Consider the following 13,406-nt stretch of genomic DNA (forward strand, 5'->3'; position numbering starts at 1 on the left):
TTCCTGACCTTAAGGTAAAAGTTGAGGCGGGTGCACCTGCTACTTTTGATGCAGCGAAAACTAGGGCTACTGAGAAGTATAGGAAACTCAAGTGCTTAAGGGGAGAGGTTCCAATAGAAGTTCTTAGACCCAAAGGTAGGTCACAAGCATCAACATCTAGGGAGCTTCTTGAGGTAACGGCTGAAGTGATTGAGAAGTTAAATGAATCTTTAAGCAGCCTGTCAATTCACCTTGGACAAGCTGTAGGTCCAAAGGGACAAGCAAAGAAGTCAGAAGAGAGAGAGCCACGAACTAGGAGAGTCTTGCAATGTTGGAATTGCAGTGAGTCTGGACATGGGATGTATAATTGTCCTTGGCCCCGTGGGGAGCCAGGGAGACCTAACTTGAATTACCCAGTGATGAATGCAGGTGAAGGAACTAGTTAGCAACCACGGCTTATACAAAGGACAAATGGAGCAAGACCACCTCCACAAGGAGTGGAAGGAGTTCCACCTTTGCCAGACCCAAACGTGCATGTGGTAGAGGTGACAAATTCAAGAGAGGTTGACATGGAAGCAAATGGCATTAAGCGCCGAGGGAAAGGTAAGGAGAAAGAAGGAGTTACATCACAAAGTGACCATGGACGAGAAAAGAAGCCAAAGGAGACCAAGGAGGCTAAGAGGACTCGACGTCGTATCAACCTCCAAGACTTGCCTCTTGGACATGGAATGGCTCCATACAACCTGTTGGAAGACATGAGAGATAAGGGTCCTGATATCTCATGGCCTCAATTTCTTGCATTATGTCCACAAGTTAGGAGGGATTTAACAAGGGCAATTAGCACTAGGAGAAAGGTGAAAGAGAGTGTGCCTATTGTACAAATTGCACAAGCTGAAATGAATGAGGACATTACACCTATGCTAGATTGTTACATAAAAGGGAGATTGGTTAGGAAAGGTCTAGTGGATGGGGGTGCACAAATTTGCATCATGACAGAGGGACTCATACAAAAACTAGGCATGCACATCCATGAGACACCTGAAATTAAGGTCAAGATGGAAAAAAATAGCAAGGCTAGGTGCGTAGGCATTTGTAAAAATGTTTTTGTGGAGGCCTTTGGCATTAAGAAGGCAGTGGATTTCTATGTCATGTCTACCAAAGGAAATGGTTACCCATTTATCCTAGGGAGACCATGGCTAATGAAAATGCGAGCTTTGCAGGATTGGGAGAGTGGAAAGCTAATTTGCAGGAACGACAATCATAAGAAGGTTGTCTTTGACATGAAGGAGCAACGCCAAGAGGAGCTCCATGAAGAATCATCTCAAAGTGAGACGGAAGAATGTTGGACCGATAGCACTTCAGAAGAAGAAAGTAGCGGCAGCATTACTGAAGAGGAGTCTTCCATCGAAGTCATGGGGGTAAGGTTTAAGCCAAGCAACCAAGAGACCTCTTGTCAAGGCTTGGAGGAGGTAGGTCCTCAAGAGAACGAAGGTGTTCAAGATGAAGGGATGCTGGAAGGTATGCTATCAACAACACTTACAAAGGATGAAAGAGAGGAGTTCAAATGTGTGCTAAGGAAGTTTCCTAGGCTTTTTGCTAAAGACTACACCGACGTGCGTGGGGTAGATGTTGTTCAACACAAGATTGAGTTAAAGACTGAGGCCACACCTAAAGCTCAGAAGCTACGAATGGCTAGGAGTTATAAAGGAGCAGGCTCTACTCAAGGAGGTAAGAAAGCTTCTAGCAGCAGGTTTCATTTATCCAGTGGAGAATTCAGAGTGGGTCTCTCCTGTTGTTGTCACTCCTAAGAAAAATGGCAAGTGGAGGGTGTGTGTGGATTACCGTCCCCTCAATGAGGCAACAAAAAGAGATCACTTTCCCCTCCCATTCCAGGATGAGATACTAAATGAGGTAGCTGGTCATGAGAAGTACACTGTGTGCGATGGTTACTCAGGTTACTTTCAAATAGGGATTGCATTGGAGGATCAATTGAAAACAACCTTTATCACTCCTTGGGGTTGTTATGCTTTTAGAGTCATGCCATTTGGTCTGACAAATGCTCCTGCAACATTCCAACGTTTCATGAATATGGTGTTTCAAGCATTCTTTGGAAAGTCAATTAGGGTGTTCATTGATGATTTCTGTATTTATAGCTCAAAATCATTGCATCTACAAAGGGTAGAAGAAGGTTTAAAGAAGCTCTACGACATGGGAGGTCAACTCAACCCCGACAAGTGCCATATAGGTGAGGATGAAGTAATCTTGCTTGGTCATAAAGTTTCTTACAAAGGCATTGAAGTGGATCCTTCAAAGGCAAAGGCTCTTATTGAGCTACCATCACCCAAGAGTCTTAAGGAAGTCATCTCATTCATTCAAAAGGTGAAGTATATGTCACGCTTCATTCACTTAGCCTCGGAGTTACTTCACCCTTTGCAAAAGTTGACACAACAAGTAGAATTTGCATGGTCTGATGAGCTTGAAGAGTACTTTTGTAACATTAAAGCCATTTTGTCAGAGCTACCAACACTCATGCCTCCTTGTTGGGAGTACACATTCTTTGTTAGATCTAGTGCTGGGAAAGAAACAATTGGTGCAGTTTTGTTACAACAAGATCCTTATAGTACCAGGATGCGGCCCATCTACTTTGCTAGTAGGGTCATGAATGCTTTAGAGAGAGGCTACACGGAGGCAGAACTCATGATTCTTTCTCTCATGTTTGCGATAAGGAAGTTTAGATCCTACTTGCTCCCAAAACCTTTTGTAATCATCACCGCAGAGAATTTGTTCCCTTGGGTGTCATCTCAAATGAATCTTAGTACTAGGATCTCAAAGTGGATTATGGAGTTGCAAGAGTTTCAATACTCTTTCAAGGTAGAAGATAGTGTGCGTGCACAATTGGCAGGGATTCTCACTTGTAGGGTGCATGAAAAAGAGATTAAGGTGCCTGAAGTAAAGACCCTACCATTGCCACCACCAAAAAGTATTCCTAATGCTTTTACCTTGTTCTTTGATGGAGCTTTTCGTCGAGCCACAGGAAAAGCAGGGGGAGGGCTAGTGTTGCTCAACCCAAGTGGAGAGGTGGTCATGAAAGAGAAGTTCAATCTACCAAGTTCAGCTAGCAACAATGAAGCAGAATATGACACACTACTTCATGGTTTAAAAATATGCATTGGCCATGGTATACAAAGTCTCGTGGTAAAAGGGGATGCACTTCTCATTGTGAAGCAGATTTTAGGCATTTGGGCATGCAAAAATGAAAGACTAAGGGCCAAAGTTCATACCATCCGTAGGCTATTTAATCAATTTGAGGAGGTACAATTATATCATATTCCTAGGAAACAAAATGAAGATGCTGATTTACTTGCAAAACAAGCCATTGCATGTGTAAAGAAAGAAGTGCAGTTCATCATGGTGGCGGCTGCTGTGAAGCAACCGAGGTACCAGGGATTGGAGTCATTGGCTCCCATCATTGGCTACATTTTGGAGGGTGAGTTTTCACCAGACTTCACAAAAGCTCAGAAGAGGAGACTCATGAAGAAGGCAAGCATGTATCTCTTCCTAGAAGGCTCCCTCTATCAAAGAGGGAAGGATAAAGTGTGCAGAAGAGTACCAACTATCGCGGAAATTCCAGCCATTCTAAAAGGTTTGCATGAAGAGGCATGTGGTGGTCATTTTTCCCAAGAATTAACTGTGAAGAAGATTTTGCTTGCGGGGTATGTTTGGCCAAGTCTGCATGTGGATGTCCAACATTGGTGTAAAAGTTGTCACAATTGTCAGGTAAATGGGAATAGAAGATTGATTTATGGTCCAAGGCAAATCGTGCTTGCAAATGGATCCTTTGAAAAGTGGGGCATTGATGATATGGGTCCTCTGCCTAGGACAAAAAATGGTAAAATCTACATTCTAGTGGCTGTAGACTATATGACTAGGTGGGTGGAAGCACAAAGTGTGGCAAAGGTAAATGAGAGGACAGTGAGCAAATTCGTCTACACTCACATTTGTTGTAGATTTGGCACACCTTTGGAGATTGTTTCTGATAATGGTCCAGGGTTTAGAAAGGGAGTGCTCACAGAAGTCTGTGAAGAACTTCACATTCTACATCGTCACAGTACACCCTACTATCCCCAATCAAATGGTTTGGTAGAAAAAGCTAATGGTGTCATTGCAGGCATCATTAGAAAGATGGTGAAAAACAAGACAAAGTTGTGGGATGATTTCTTGGATGGTGCCTTGTGGGTGTATCGAACCACATATAGGGAAGCCACGGAGTTCACGCCATTTCACTTGATCTATGGTCAAGAGGCTTTACAACCAATTGAGCTAAACATTCCAATAATGCGACTTCATGGCAAATCAGCACAAGATGATCAAGAAGCATGGATGGATCGACTTCTTACCTTAGCTGAGCTTGAGTGGAAAAGAGAAGCAGCATACGAGTGCTATAAGAGGAAAGCCACACAGACAAAGGAGAAGCTTGACAAGAAACTGAAGGACAAAGGCATCAATGAAGGAGATCTTGTGCTAAGGTATGACAATCGACTCGATAATCGTTTTGATGCCAAATTTGAAACAAGATGGCAGGGGCCATACATAGTCAAGAAGGCTTTCAATTCAAGTTACTATCAACTTATGGACTTGAATGGGAAAGAGCACTCCAGGAAGGTAAACGGCTATCGCTTGAAGCCTTACTTGAGTCGCCTTCTACCAAAGGATCTACCAGAGAAAAAGGCAACTATCTCATGTAAGTATTGTTCCATGAAGTATGAGTGTAACACAAACCAAAATTCCAAGGGGCCAAACAATGAAGATCTTGTCAAAGACTCTGAAGCACTCTCTTTGGAAAAGATTCTTTATGATGGTACATGAATATACCATCATCCTGGGGGAGGGCTAATGATAGCCGTTTTTCGGCTCTCTGTAATTGCCATAGTGAGTTATCTCACCCTATCAAATCACTCAATCACTGTGGTTACCCTCACCCTTTCACTGTATATAGGTGCGTGTGAGTTAGGGGACTTTTCCCATATCTCTTTACTGAAATAAAAAACTCAGGCTATGTCTAAAAAATACTAATCTCACTTTGATTGGTCATGACAGATTTGTAAGAAGGCATTAGTGCAACAAGCACCCCCTTCTCTCTCTTTCTTACATATATATATTTATGTTTGCTTGATCATTAACGATACACTTCAAAGCATCCCAAGCACTCTCTCTCTCTCTCTCTCTCTCTCTCTCTCTCGTGTTTTAGTGTGTGAGAGTGTTCCATTGGTGTTAGGGTTAGTGTAAATTCCTTACTTGTTTGTTGGTTGCTCTAACGATTCTCCTCTTTTGCATCCTAGTTCGCTCTTAAACTAGGTAGTGCCCCTTGTGTAGTTGGGATTTGGCTGTGGGTTTGTTGTTTTGGTTTGTGTTGTGTTGTGCCCCAGCCCCATTGAGCAGCACGGGAGCCTTGAAGGGTGTCTAGAGGTTGCTCTTCTTGTTGCCCGCCCCGGACCGCTTCAATAGCTTGAAAAAATCATAGATAAGGGGTTTTACAAATAGGTATTGAGCACACATAATATAGAAGGTTTTCACATAGTAAATGATAAAGACTAAAACGGGTTTAGGGCTTACATTTTAAACTTGAAACTTAATCCTAAACTTTGAGACTTATGTTTTAGGCTTGAAACAAAAGCCTAAAACCTTGAAACTTAAGTTTAGGCTTGAAACAAAAGTGTAAACTTTGAAACATAAGCCTTAGGCTGTTGGACCTTAAGATTGAGCCTCACTTTCAAATGTACTTTTGTGTTAATGTGTTCAATGGAAGCTTTCTAGCATAAAATGGAGCCTTTCTAGCATAAAACGTCTAAGTCAGATGGAAATGAAATGGATTGTATGGTTATTGAAAATCCACTAGACTATTTTCTAAATAGGTAACAATGGCTTTTTTCATCTTTCAAATGAATACAATAAAATAGAAGACAAAGATAACATGAATCAAGCAACAGAAGTGCTTCCCACCATTGTTGGAGAAACCCAATTTCATAAAGGTGATGATATATCTACTCAAAGATATTGTAGAGTACAAAAGTGATCTTGTAGAACAAACCTCTCAAAAACCTTCAAATGACATGACTTGTTCTGCAAATATATGGTCCCTTTTTCTGAGATTTATAAGTGTAAAACCTTGAATTGTTATCATTCTTTTGTATTGTATGCAAAAAAAATTCTCATACAATCAACATGAAGAAACATGCACTCATTCTTGATCTTAATGGAGTTTTACTTAGCAAAGAAGACAAGAGGCATCCATGTACAAAGTGTGTCAAAATTGACCTTGGTCACACCATAATTGTTTTTTGCCTGGGTTGTTTTGAATTTTTGGAAGAGATATGTCAGTACTTTCATGTTGGTATTTGGTCCACCATGCTACAATAGAATGTTTGCAATTATGTGAACACTCTTGAAAAGCATGCACATAAAAAATTATCATTTCTTTATGGTGTGGGGACAAGAAGATTGCTACATCCATAATCTTTGAAAAGTGTATAGACCGGATAAGCCTAATGTTGAGGCTATGTTTAAGCCTTTGCTGAGGGTTTGGTATCCGTGCAGGAATTTATGTAGTACAAAGAATACATTGCTCATTGATGATAGCCCTTTCAAGGGATGTATTAACCTAGAAGATAAATGCTTATATCCTGAAAGTTTTCAAGGGAGGCCTAACTATCTTCTTTGCAATGAGCTTCTACCATACCTTTTAAATCTAAATAATACAGATAACATTCGATCTACTATTTCACTCAATCAGCTAGGAAAATCTCCAATCATAGAGGTTCATGACCTATTTACAAAGTTTCAAGACATAATGGAAGAATGGGGCATGTTCAATGCCCAAGTTCTAAGGGAAGAACTTGACAACAATTCAGTCGAAGTGGAAAGCTCATCTTGTGCGTCTTCACAGCTACCATTGTGAAATAAGAAGATAAGTTATGTTCAAGAAAGTAGAGGCAAGAAAGTAGTAAACTCCTTAAGCAAGGATCCAACTATGTTGGCATCCAAGTTTGGTGTGCCACTACTGTCTTCAAACTAGCTGAAATTGTTAAAATTGTCTTACAAAACAAAAAATTTGAGTGGTCAAGATGCTATTGCTTATGCTACTAGCTTGGGATATGGTTGTGGTCATTTCATTAGCGGAGTTGCATCAAAAGCATACATATCAAAGATACAAAAGGCCTACTTAAGCTTATGGGTAGGACTCACTTTATATTTATCAAAAAATATAAAAATTAAAATCAAATGTTTATCTAATCTAGAATATTTGTTATTGCAAGTGGAAGAAAACAATTAGTAAGGGCTTGCGTGCGCGTTGACTCAATCACATGGAATGTTCACATACATCTAGAGTGGTGGAAATGTGTTAAGAAGATCTTGGCCAAAACAATGTGTTGGGTTCTAGTATTCTAGTACACTTTTATGTTTTATCAACTAGATGTTATTCAACCTCTTTTGTTGTCTTCTCAAGGTTTATGTCTATATATATCATGGATAGAATAAATAATGTTGGTGCATAGTGTGTTAACTGAAAATAATTTTTCTTCCATTGACCATCATGCCTTTTGTTTTGAACAGGAAATTTTGAAACACATAATTTTGATTTCAAATGTACAAAGCATTTACTGTTGAGGTGGCACATGTCATTGAGGACTCATAGGTTTAGAAGGAAATTGATTCCACCACCCTCAGCTACTATATAGAAACAAAGAAGAGTATTGATCCTTGAAATCAATGGTGTTTTACTTAAGACCATTGAAATGCAACAATATGGTGATCTATGCCTAGATTGGGGAAACAATATGCATCTTGTTGAAGAGAGTACAAATGTCTAGCATTTTATTTGCAAAGACGCATTCACTTTCCTTGATTTTTGCATGCAATGGTTTGAGGTGTGTATTTGGAGCACTAATAGATTGCAAAGGACTCGTCGTATTCTTGAGTTATGCTTTCCACAACATCATCAAAAATTTAATGTCATAGCAGGACAGGCATCATGCCAAAAGACAGATCTTCTAATTGGATATCGCTTTGTATATCACAAGAACTTGGATGTAGCATAGAGAATTTTTCATGATTTGGATGGAAAGAATACCTTAATTTTTGAGAAGGCCCTTTATGGTGTAATGTGGAATATGCCTGGAACCTACTTGATTTTTCCAAAAATAAGGAATCAATCACTAGAAGAGCTTGATTTTTTTTTGGAGAGAACAATCACTGCATGGTTACTTGGTTGGATCTATGCAAGGGACAAATGAGAGTATACTTGCAATACGTTGGTAAATGAAGCAGCTTGTGATAGAGAAACCTTGTTACTCAAATATTTTGGTTACATGGCATGCCTGAGACCATAGTCTCTAACAGAGATCCCCGATTCACGAGTTTATTTTGGAAGCCTATTTGGGAGAACATTGGCACATGGTTGCAGTTCTCCTCATCATTCCACCCTCAGATAGATGGGCAATCTGAGATAGCCAATTTGGTGGTTTTGGATTGATGGAAGTCTTACATCTCGGATCAAAAGACTCAATGGGAAAAATAATTACCTTTGGTGGATTTTACCTACAATAACACGGTTCACTCCTCGACAAGGAAGGCGCCATTTGAGGTAAGCAAAGGTGCTAAGAAGTTCCCTCCCTTTCTAAGCACCAAAGACAATATTTTTGAAGCCGATCAGTATATGAGGGACTTGGACACTGCTTGTGCCAAGGTTTGTGAGGCTGTGGAGAAGTCTCAAGTACAACACAAGAAGGAAGCAGACCAACATCGACGCGACTTGAACTTGAAGGAGGATGATTTAGTGCTATTACGTTTTGAGAAGGCTCGCCTAAGGAAACAAAAGGGAAAGGAGTGGCTTTTTCCAAAACTTAGCATGAGATATTATGGCCTTTTCTAGATTAAAGAAACGATAAATGATAAGTGACCTAAAGATATAATAATAGAGAAATTCACTCATAAAATTGCCTTGCGTAAAATTTGATGATGTGGCAATTGCACGGAAGTTTCGCGTTTTGCGTTGAGTAATGATGTGGCAGCTGTACGAATTTCCGCAAATCATGATGGCAGCTTTAGGCATCAACTTTTGGGCCGGCTCGCTCTGGCAGTCTACCCGCGGGAGATGCAGAGCAGAGCCATGGGAGTTGTACCTTGTTGAAGCAATATAAAGAAATACCAAAAGGGGCACCAAGGTTTGGGGCTAGTGCTCTCTCGGGGTGGAACTTCGCTACTCTCTGTCTCGTGTGTTGCATCTCTTTTAGTTTAGTGTTATTTGAAGTGCTTAAAGTTGTCCATTTTGTTCTTTTTCGTTGGCATGTGGTGTCCGTCCCATTACAGTGGTATTAGAGCTTCAGGCGTGTGCTTTTTTGAAAGCATACAAGTCCTACCAAAGAGCAGACATATTAAGATGGGGTTTTTATCAAAGAATCTTTGTGCCCCGATCCCAAACTTATTAGTCACTCCCACCGTGCCCTGACCCCAGACTTACTAGTCACTCCCGTCTTCATCGCTCTGTCTTAAGGGGCATAAGACATAAAGATCACTTGCAAGAGAAGGATCAAAGATTTTTCAAGCCATCTTTTTCGTAGAGGTAGTGCATGTAGTGGTGGATGTCTACGCTGCAGACTCCAAGGACTTAAAAAGCTTTCAAGAAAAAAAAAATCCCAAAGCTATATCCATTCAGACATTTTTCTTTCGAGTGCAACTTCTATCAGAGTAGGGTATCCTGAATGCTTCCCACAGGAACCTTAGAAAATTAAAACTTCTAGTCTTTGGACGTCTTTTGGCAGGTGTCTATTCTCGAGCTGATAACCTTGGAGGCCCAATGTGATTGCTATATCTAGGGGCTACCATCACACTGCCATAGCATTACTTTTTTGTTGAGGCATGTTGTTTTGACTATTTGAGAGCTTATGAACCATGATGCGGTCGACTATAAATTTTTGGATCGAACGTAACCTTAATTTTAGTGCAAGTTAGGATGGAAAGCAAGTCGACTTTCGAGCTCAACTTATGTCGAGAATACTTTTTTAATGTGATTTAGCAGTTTTATGAATTTTGTTTGAGAACTTTTTTGGTGATCTAGTTTAAAATTTGTTTGAAATGGATAGTATCTATTTGAAGCCTATCTTGGTGCCAATTTGAATTGTTTTTGGTTTTACTATTGATTTCAATGATTGGTGATTTGCTCCTAGGTGGAGTATTGAGAAATGATGTTTGAGAGTGCTTGCACATACTCATGGCCGGGAAATCTTGTGGTTATATGCGTAGGGAGTATTGAATGTTTGAAAAGTGGTGTTTTTAAAACTCATGTCCCAGACCTGGATGATTATTTATTAGGGGAGTATTAAGAACTGAGTAATGGTTACTCTCAGCACCTCCAAATGACACAGGCTGCGGTCTAGGGGGTGTTAGGTTGTAAAAGGCCTCTATATCTAATGGCCCGGACCTTTTTAGGTTATTTGTGGAAGGAGTGATGAGGGAGTTGCTGAACAGCTCATGACCCGGATCAAGATGGTTATTTGTGGGGGAGTGTTCATTGGCGGCTATATGTTTCTATGTCTTGTAAGATGCATATGTGAGAATTTGTGTTGCATTGTGATGTGCCAACCACTAAATATCTTCCTAATTGGGCAAGATTTCTTGGCTATGTAATTATTAGTGCATCAAGACACCCGTTACAAATCAGTGCGGTCTGGGTGTGATGGCTAATTTTGCTATGCCAAAATATCAAGAGCCTCGATTTGGAATGAGAATATACTCCTTATTGCATGATATTTTTTGGGAAGTCAACGACCAGGATATCAAGAGCTCAGATTTGGAATGATAAAACTAATTGTCCCTCGAAATTACCCTCCAAAAAAAAAAAAATTAATGAGCTTGAGTTGTTTTGTAGATATATGGTAATCACGGACCATTACTCTCTTTCAAGACGGGGGGATGTCACAAATTTTTGATGTGTCAAGCCACTCAACAATGGAGCCAACTTGTAGATTTCGGTCGAGGGCCTAAACCCTAGAAGCTGCAGAAGCAGCAAAAGAAGTTCTACCAACTTGCAAGAGGTTTTACCAACTATCAAAGTCTTGCCGAGTGGCCCATTTTTAAAGAGGATTTCCCACCAACTTATGGGACCCCGTCCGATGGGGCCCAAGTGTTTGGCGTTTGGCGTTGACTCACGATGTGGTAGCTGTACGGATTTTTGCAAATTGTGTTGGAAGCTTTGAGCGTCAGCTTTTAGACAAGATGCTTTTAGAACTAGTAGATTCTCATGTAAACTGCTTTTAGAGGCCAAGGGCCTTTAAATATGACCCAGAGGCTCTCACTATGGTAGTCTACTCACGAGAGATTCAGAGTAGAACCATGGGAGTTGTACCTTGTTGAAGCATATAAAAAAATACAGAAAGGAATGCCAAGATTTGTGGCCAGGGCTCTCTTGGAGTGGAACTCCGCCACTCCCCATTTTGTGTGCCGTGCATCTCTTTCAATTCAGAGTTATTTGAAGTGCTTGAAGTTGTTCAATTTGTTCTTTTCCGTTGGCATGTGGTGTCCGTCTTGCTACAGTGGTATCAGAGCTTCTGTTCTTTTCTGAAAGCATACCGGTCCTACCAAAGAGCACACAAAGCAAGATGACGCTTTTATCAAAGAATATACGTGCCCCAACCCCAAACTTATTATCCATTCCCACCCTTAGTTCACCATGCCCTAACCTCGGACTTATTAGTTACTCCCGTCTTCATTGCTTGGTCTTATGGGGCATAAGCCATAAAGATCACTTGCAAGAGAAGGATAAAGGATTTTTTGAGCCGTTGTTTTTCTCAGAGGCAATGCAATGCAGTGGTGGATTTCTATAGCTATCAAGTTGCACACTTCAAGGACTTGGCAAGCTTTCAAGAAAAATTTTGCTTGAAGCTACGTCTCTTCAGACATCTTCCTTCAAAGTGCAGCTTCCGACAAACTAGGCTTGCCATGAAAACCCTAGCAAATTACGACTTGCAGTCTTTGAACATCTTTCCATAGGTTTCACTTCCCGAGTTGATAACCTTGGAGGCCAAGTGTGATTGCTATATCTTTGGGCTACCATCACCGCCACAAGAATACTTTTTGTCGAGGCGTGTTTTGATATTCAAGAGCTTATGGACCATGATGCGGTCGGCTATAAATTTTTTGATCAAATCTAACCTTAATATTTTTGGTGCAGGTTTCAGGATGGAAAGCAAGCCGACTTTCAAGCTTGACTGATGTCGAGAATGCTTTTTCAATTTGATTCAACAGTTTTCTTAATTTTGTTTTGAGAGCTTGTTTGTTGATCTAGTTTGGAATTTGTTTGAAATGGATAGTATCTGTTTTAAACCTGTCTTGGTGCCAATTTGAATTGTTTGACTCTAGTTTTAATACTTTTTTCAATGATTGATGATTTACTCCTGTGTGGAGTACTGAGAAATGATGTTTGAGAATGATTGCACATACTCATGGCCTTGACCCTTGTGTTTATTGCGGGGTATTATGGAATGGTTGAAAAGTGCTGCTTTTTTAACTCATGGCTTGGATGTGGATGGTTATTTACAGGGGGAGTATTAAGAAGTCTGAGTAGTGGCTTCTCGCAACACCTCTAATAGATGCACACTGCGGTGTTGGTTGTAAAAGGACTCTATATCTTATGGCCCGGACCTTTTTAGGTTATTTGTGGGAGGAGTGACGAGGGAATCGTTGAACAACCGATGGCCCAGACCAAGATGGTTATTTGTGGGGGGAGTGTTCATCGGCGGCTATATGTTTCTATGTCTTGTAACATGCATATGTAAGCATTTGTGTTGCATTGTGATGTGCCAACCATTGAATATATTCTCAATTGGGTGAGATAATTGGATGAGATTGACTAGCTGTAATTATTAGTGCATAAAGATGCTCGTTACATATCAGCGCGGTCCGGGTGCGATGGCTAATTTTGCTACACCGGAATATCAAGAGCCCCGATTTGGAATGACAATATAGTCCTTATCGGATGAGATTTTTTGGGAAGTCAACGACCCAGGATGTGAAGAGCTGTGATTTGGAATGAGAAAACTTATTATCCCTAGGATTTTTTTTTCAACTAACTTGAGTTGTTTTGCAGATATACACTAATCACGGACAATTACTCTCTTTCAAAAAGGGGGGATTTCACAAACCGCTGATGTGTCAAGCCACTGAAGAAGAAATCCAACTTGCAGATTCGGGCTGAGGGGCCTAAACCCTAGAAGCAGCAGCAAAGAGGAGTTGCCACCAACTTATGGGACCCCGTTCGATGGGGCCCAAGTGACCTAAGGACATCAAATAAAGCAAGAACCTCACTTTCCTTGCGTAAAATTAGATGACGTGGCAATTGTACGAACATTGCGTATTTTGTACTGACTGATGAT

This window comes from Adiantum capillus-veneris, chromosome 5 (assembly GCF_014529385.1).
Source record: "Adiantum capillus-veneris isolate H3 chromosome 5, ASM1452938v2, whole genome shotgun sequence".
NCBI classification, from domain to species: Eukaryota; Viridiplantae; Streptophyta; class Polypodiopsida; order Polypodiales; family Pteridaceae; genus Adiantum; species Adiantum capillus-veneris.